Here is a 7,915-nt window from a genome sequence, read left to right on the forward strand (position 1 = left end):
TAACATGGAATCTTTTATGAAAATTCATAGCTTCTTCTAGTGTAGAGAAAATATGTATGTCATGTGTAGTTTTATCTGCTAAATCATTGCCCAAACTAAGGGCTCCAGGCAATCCTGTATGTGCCCTAATATGTCCTATAAAGAATGGATCTTTTCCATCCCAGATTAGACTTTGTATAGTGGAAAACAAAGAGAAAACAGTAGAAGAAGGGGAAATCCTACCAGCATCTTCAAGAGATACTATAGCATTAACTACATACTGACTATCAGAAAATAAGTTAAATATAGAATCTTTAAACATCAAAAAGGCTTGTAAAATTGCATTAATCTCTACCTTTTGAGCTGATTGTTTGGGTACTAAAAATGTAAAAGTTTGATCAGGGGTAACTACAGCTGTTCTACCATTATTTGACCCATCAGTGAATATATTTGGAGCATTCATGATAGGGTTTTTTTTTTGTCATTTTTGGAAAAACTACAGGATGCTTAGACCAAAAATACAACAAAGGATTAGATGGTAAGTGATTATCAAATGTAACATTAGATTTACACATGATTATTGCCCAAGTATTTAACTCATTAGCTAACTCCTCAATTTGATCCATAGTATATGGAGTAATAATTTTATTGGGAGAAATTCCAAATACTCCCTTCGCTGCTTTTATTCCTTTGAGTATTAATTGTCCTACAGCCTCAGGATACCTAGTAAGAATAGTGTTAGGAGAATAAGATAAATGTATCCACAATAATGGACCTTCTTGCCAAAACACTCCTGTAGGAGTACTTGAAGATGATGTTCCCGTAAACTGGGAGCCCAGGGTGAGGTGGGCCGCTGGTGGTGAAGACTGTGTCTTCCTGAGGACGACTGCATTCTGAACACAGCTTTGATGATGTGGCCATAGGAGATTAAGAGAAAGACCACAGGAAACAGCATGATGCCCACATCCAGGACAAGGACAGTGCCCTCAATAGCCACCATGCTGACACAGGCCACACGGATCAGGATAGGCATCTCACACAGGAAGTGATCCTTCTTCTTGTGTAACCACAGGATCACTGACACATGACCAAGGAATTGACTGCACCACAGCCTGGAAATCATGATCACGGTGTAGGGCAGGGGCTTCCAGATAGCCACTAACCTGTCATAGGCCATGACACTCGGCAGCAGTCCCTCCACTCCACCCAGGCCCAGGAACAGAAAGAGCTGTACTGTGCCCCTGCAGAGCTGATGGTCTTGTTGTGGACACATAGGTTGTGCAGCAGCTGGGGATGGAGCTCGGGTGAAGCTGAGGTCCAGGAAGGATGAAGGGGGTAAGCAGTACACGGGCGTGTGGAGGTGTGCCCAGCTGCGACACCAGGATGATGGAGTGTGGCCCAGCAGGGTCAGCAGGTGTGCTACCAGGAGGACCACAAAGAGGACCCTCTTCATTTGGGGAAATTGGAGAATCCCAGGAGGATAAAGAGGCCCTGGGAGCTGCCATTGGTCCCATCGATCTCTATGGCCCCTGAGGAGAGGTGTCAACAGCAGAAGCGGCAAGGGCTGCTGGAGTGTGGGCTCCTAGCCAGGCTTAAAGCAGCACCGTGAGGACTTGTTTACTGACTCACATAACCTCTATCTGTGCTGTGCAGGCTCTGCTGGGGTTATTATTATTATTCCCTAGTTATAGAAAGGAAACGGAGACACTTGTGTGAAGTGAATGTCCCACGTGGGGGGGCAGAGCTGGTCTGCACCCAGGAAATGTGGCTGCCATCTTCACCCTTATCCACCCTCGATTCATTGTTACTGCAGAACAGAAGGACACACACCAGAACACATTGGGCCTCACCCCCATTCAGAAAATGAGGTGTGGCTCCAGGAGTAGGCGTCACCCAGTGGGGTCGAGTTACACCCACCTGTTCCTTTGGAATTCTACTCTTTGCCCTTTTGGGATAGAATGTTCCATGGAACCTCCCCTGGTGTGTCCCCTTCCCTTGCTCTGCCCTTGATCCTCACACAGCACATGAGATGGGCGTGGCCTTCCAGGATGTCAACCTACTGGCAGCAGACATCAGGAAGACTCCACCCCCTGAATCTTGACCCTATCCTCACTTGAGTGGCTTCTCCCCAATAAAATGGGGCTCCAGGCCTGCTCTCTCTCTTTCTTGTCTGCCTTGTCTCCTTTGGGGAAGCTGGGTGAGGGAGCCATCACAGAACCAAAGAAAAAGCCATTTCTCTGTCTCTGTGTGATAATGTCATGCAGCCCAGTTCACCTGGAGTGACCCTGACTGGTTTAGTCCTATGTCGGGACAAGTGGTGTCCTGTACTTGAACTTCAGTGTAAATTTTAGAAATTTAGTGAGTTTGGAATTTCTCTCCAGAAGTTAAGTGCTCTTAGGATTTCAGAGTGTTGTGGATTGAATTGTAGAAAGTAAGTGAATTAGAAGAAGTTGTGATGTTAGACTCATAAGATCTGGGAAGTTTTCGTCTGTAGAAAGATAAACATAAACTATTTTTGCCATTCTAGAAACCATAAGTAAATACAAAGAGTTATGAAGGTGATTCATGGGATATGTTGCTAAGGTCGGTGCTCTCCTATGGGAAAATTGTTTTTCTGAAAAGTTTTGATTGTTTTTGTGTATTTTTTAAAATTTTAAAGTATTAGGTAAAGTGTTAGGATGGCCCTAGGCCTGAGCCTAAGCAACTCCACTTTAAAAACTTCAGTTTAACCTGCAGTTTCACCAGACACATCCACAGATCCCTCCAGTAAGGCCTCAAACAAGTTCCTTCCCCTCACCCTGGTACAGAGAGTGAAGCCTCTGGCAGGCTGTCCTTGCCTGATAAGAGGGAAAGGGAGAAGATCAGGGTGGAGACCACCAGGCCACAAGTTTCTGACCTCGGGGTAAATGACATCCCTGAGAAATCCAGTGGTGGCTGGTAGGGATTCAAAAGCCCCCAAATTTAGTATAAATGATAGAGCTAATGAACAGGGATTCAGCCAGCTGAAACAGGATGCAGTAGAGCTGGAGAGCCTGCTGAGGACCTGACATCCCACCACTTGTCATCTTTCCTGATTCTCTGCATGATCCTCACCACTCTCAAACTCTACCGCCTCATCTGGACCTTGGTGAGAGCCCCAACTCCTCCCTATGACCCCCTCCTCAACCGGTCATCTGCTCCACGCTCCACGCTAGGGAAAGCCTACCTTGGTTCCAGACCTGATCACCGAGGTCTGAGTGAGTGTGCATCTTCTGGACTCAAAGCCTAGGACTTAAGACCTTTGAACTTAGCATGCAGGGGGAATGTCTGTCACTAGCCTGTCCTGATTAAGTGTTTTGCAGTGCTTAGAATGCATCTAGAATTGTTAGCTGCCACAGCCCGGATGGCTGGGCAAAATACCGGGGGGGGGGGGGGGGGGGGGGGGGTGTGTGACGAATAACTTGTGTATGTTGATGCAGCAGGAATGAGAGCCGTTTATTGTAGAATAAGAGCAGTATTTATACATTTTACACAGCTTATCTAATTAGCATAAAATAGATACAGCAGTCAACCAATTAGAAATCTCCACACTTAATGGCTTGCTTTTGTTACTTTACAAACCACTCCCTCTGGCATTTGGCCAGGCGCCATCCATACTTGTTTACAGACTCTAACAGTTAGCTGTGGATTGATTATGTCTATTGCAGTGCCCAGCATTAAGGATTGTTTTCTTGATTAAGAACCTATAGAGTGAAACTGTATGGTGTAACTTGAGTGAATAAAGCACTGGAAGGGGCAGAAGCCCGTAGACATTCTTTATTTCTCCTCTCGACTGCATACATCACAATATTGCCCCGTTGCATCATAAAGATTTCTTGGAATCTATATTCTAGGAGTCAATGTTTGGAGGTTAAGAGGAAAAAGGAAACATTTTTCTTTTTTTTTTTAATTTTATTTTTTTATTGGTTATTCAAAACATTACAAAGATTGCAGAATCACATCGAGGAAACATTTTTCATGGGGCGACTTGATACAGGGGATTTTCTGCTGGTAGAGAGGCAAATTGTGTTTTTCTGCTATTTTCTCAAATGTGCTCAAACAATTTGTACTGAGACTCTTCCCTGCACTCTTGTCCCATTGGGGTCGGAACAGCTTTAATTAACTCAGCTGCAGGGCACAGGACCAGCCCCTGCTCCCTAAAAGGTCTTAACTAGCACCACCCAGCTGTCCTTTTGACCCTTAAGCAACCTGGTCTGGGGGCCAAAGGCAGACTGCATTAGGGTTGGACAGTAATGCTGACCTCTGCCTTTAAATCACTGTTTTAAAGTGCCCACGCTCTGGAAAGGGAAAATGTAAAAAAGATGGGAGAACACGAGGGGGGAGGGGAAGACACAGGGAAACAGCCCATTAAGGAGTAGAGAGCTGACACCTAACCTTGGGACCCAGGCAGCTGCTGCAGCCACAGCCAGTTCCCAGCTGTTCCATCACCATGGTAACCATGGGAGCCTGGGGGGGCGGAGCCTGGCTTCCTCATCAGGCCTTTCCCATTTTCCAGGGCTTCCCATTCGTCCTTCCTCTGTCACCCAGGCAGGGCTTCTGGTCCCGCCTCCCAGCCACTAACCTGTGCTTCCTGCTTCACTGTTGTCTGCCACTGGAGCTGCAAGGAGCCTGCATTTTTAAGAATGTGCACCTGAAATACTTTCAGGCAAAATCTGACTCCACAGGCTTCTCTGTTGCTATCCTAAGCCTGACTCGCTCTGAAGCTAAATAACTTTGAGTGTGTGTGTGTGTGTGTGTGTGTGTGTGTGTGTGTGTAAAACAACTTCCTTTAGAATGCTTCCTTTTGCTCTTCAGGGTAATATAACTAAGTAATGTTCCGTTGAGGAGAGGTCACAAACATAGGCTTCTTATAATTTTGGAGTCTATGGGAATGCGTTTTGCACCCCGCACACACAAAAGCCAGCATCTGAGATCTTTTCTCGCAATGTTTCTGTGATGACCAAGAAATCCTTCTTCTCGTTCCTGACTACATAATTACAATAAACAAATGTATACACAGGGATTTCTTTTAGCCACATCACGTGACGTCCCAAATAGAATGAGTGCACTACTAGTCCAAAGTAAAATAAATGGATCCAAACACAGGATTTAATGAGGCTTATCTTAAAATTCCACGGTTGTAAGATACTAAGTTAAACTTTTATTATGAATGTATATCTTTCCAGTTATTTGGATCATCCATAGTCCTTAATTCATGAAATAATTAACATATATGTCTTATTTTTTAATTAATAGATTTTTATTTTCTTCTAATCATTTTTTCTTCAACAGAAAACACATAAGTTATATTTCTTATATATGCTCTTATGCTCTGCATTTTATGGTACAGATATTTAAGATAAATGTGTTTGATTTTAAAATATCTATTTCAAGAGATACAACCATCAAGTAATCTCTAATTCTCAAATTTTGTACAAATTTTTATAAGATGATAAATAGATACGATTCTGTCAACACAAATGTCCAACAGCTTTAACTGTATTTTCATTGAGAAACTTCTTATTAAGGTACAATAATTTGCTTAGATTCTAAGATTTATAAAAAATGTTCCAAAGTATACACAAAGAAGGATTTTTTGAGAAGGAAAAGAAGATGTTTCTACAGAGAGGAAACACACATGTTTGCTAGTATGATTATCCAGTTCTAAGTAAAAGAAATAAAAGGATGTCTACTAGGAGGTCCTAAGAAGAAAGAAATCATCTTTGGGTAAATAAAAAGGTCTTTATATTCTAAATTTTCATGATGAAAGGGTTTTTCTAAATAAGGATATGTTTATATCATTATGTAGACAGATGACATGGAAAGTTAAAACATTTGAAAAACAGATTTCTGTATAACTGGACTGATTATATATATTTGGACTAATCAATTGTAGGATTTTTTAGGCTACTTCCCTGATTTTATTATGCTGATGTAAGCTAAGGTTTTTCTCCACATTCTGACATGACAGAGCTCATTAAAATATTAAACTTATACCTAAAGTTTGTGCTGTTTGACCAAGAACCAGTTTATAATGAATCAAATTTATACAACCTTAATCAAACAGTGTTTTAAAATGCTGACTTATATTCCAATTTTGACACTTCTAATTGGAGAGTAAATTTGACTGATTCAAAGATATCAGTAATTGCAATGATTGGTGCTGATTCTTGCATATCATTTCTGTTTATTGGATGTTTGTGGGATTTGAGAAAACATTATATTCAAAATGTTCTCCACATTATAGCCATATGTGAGTTTTGAGCAATAAAACTTACAAACATTGTTAGAAATTCATTTGTATTATATACATTCTGTAACTGGACCTATAGTCGGTGAAACACTGTAAGACTTGTATACTATTCCCTACACTGGGAAATAATTTTTATCATAATTTTAAAAGGACCATTAAGAGACACCTATTTAAAGAATAATATTCTAAAACATAAAGATATTCTGTGTAAAGAATAATAGTAAAGAGGAGACACAGGTGTAGCAAGGCCCACAGGGACCTTGGAGACCTTCTTACCAGGTCCTTATTGTCGTCCCTTGATTGAAGCTGTGACATCCCAGTTTTGTGGGAGTGGCAGCCTCAAACCTATGTGTGTCTGATGTTGAACTGTGGAGTCACCATGGGGTGAATAGGGAACCCCAGTCAGGGCACCTCTCTGCTCAGATGAGGGGTGACTCATGTTGGGGTCCTGGTGTGGCCCTGTCTCTGGTTCACAGGGAAGCAGGATGCTAAAATGTTATTTAAATTCCACACATCCATAAGACAATTTTGTACAGACCTGAGCAGTTTATTTATATCGTAGATGGTTTTTTAGTCCCCACACTGTTGGTATAAAATAATATTTTCAGTTCCTACACAATGATTAATGGACTTGCAGCTAAGTCCCGGGGAAAGGGGCAGACCTTTTATCTGTATCACACAGAACAGACTTTCTGAGTCCATCTGCTCAGGGCCTCAACGTCTCCTTGTTCCTCAGGTTGTAGAAGATGGAGTTGAGCATTGGGTGAGGGTGGTGTGGAAGACAGGCAGAACCTTGTTCCCTGCTGAAGACCAGAAGGATCATGGCTGTGGGTGAGAGCAAAGGGTGCTGAGTGGAAGGTCACCACAGTGAGGCGGTGCTGCAGAGGGAGAAGACATTCTTCTTCCCTGTCCCAAGGCATAAAGCAGAGAGCAAGAAGTACTTGACCACAGAAAAAAGGGATTCCAATGAATGCAAACATAAGGAGATGTCACGCAGATCAGTGAGGGACAGCCAACACACCAGGAAATAGACAGCTGTGTGGAGGAGGACATCCAGGAGGGTGAGAAGAATCATGGACAGTTGTCAATTAGAGCCATTAGGAAGATGAGAGCAATGCAAATGAAGAGGAAAGACTAAATCCATTTTCATATCTTTATTATTTGGGGCTGGGGATTGAGCCCGGGGTGCACAACCACTGAGCAACATCCCCAGTCCTTTTGATTTTTTATTTTGACACAGATCTTGCTAAGTTCCTTAGGACCTCATTAAGTTGAGGCTGTCTAGGTTTGTGATCCCTCTCCCTCAGCCTGCTTGGCCACTGGAATTATAGCCGTGTGACACTGTGCCCAACAACACTGGTATCATACCCTTCTTCCTTAGGTTTTTTTCCTTTCCTTTTTTTTTTGAATGGGGGGTGTCCTCTGAATTGAACTCAGGGGCCCTCAACCACTGAGCCACCTCCACAGCTATAGTTCGTACTTTATTAGAGACTGGGTCTCACTGAGTTGTTTACTGTCTCACTGTCTGAGGCTGGCTTTGAGCTCACAGTCCTCCTGCCTCAGCCTCCTGAGCCATTGGAATGAAGGCATGAGTCATTGCACCTGGATTTCTTTGGTTTTAAAATTATGTTATTTCTTTCAGTTACTTATAGATGACTATAGAAT

This window comes from Callospermophilus lateralis, chromosome Y (genome assembly GCF_048772815.1).
Source record: "Callospermophilus lateralis isolate mCalLat2 chromosome Y, mCalLat2.hap1, whole genome shotgun sequence".
Lineage (NCBI taxonomy): Eukaryota > Metazoa > Chordata > Mammalia > Rodentia > Sciuridae > Callospermophilus > Callospermophilus lateralis.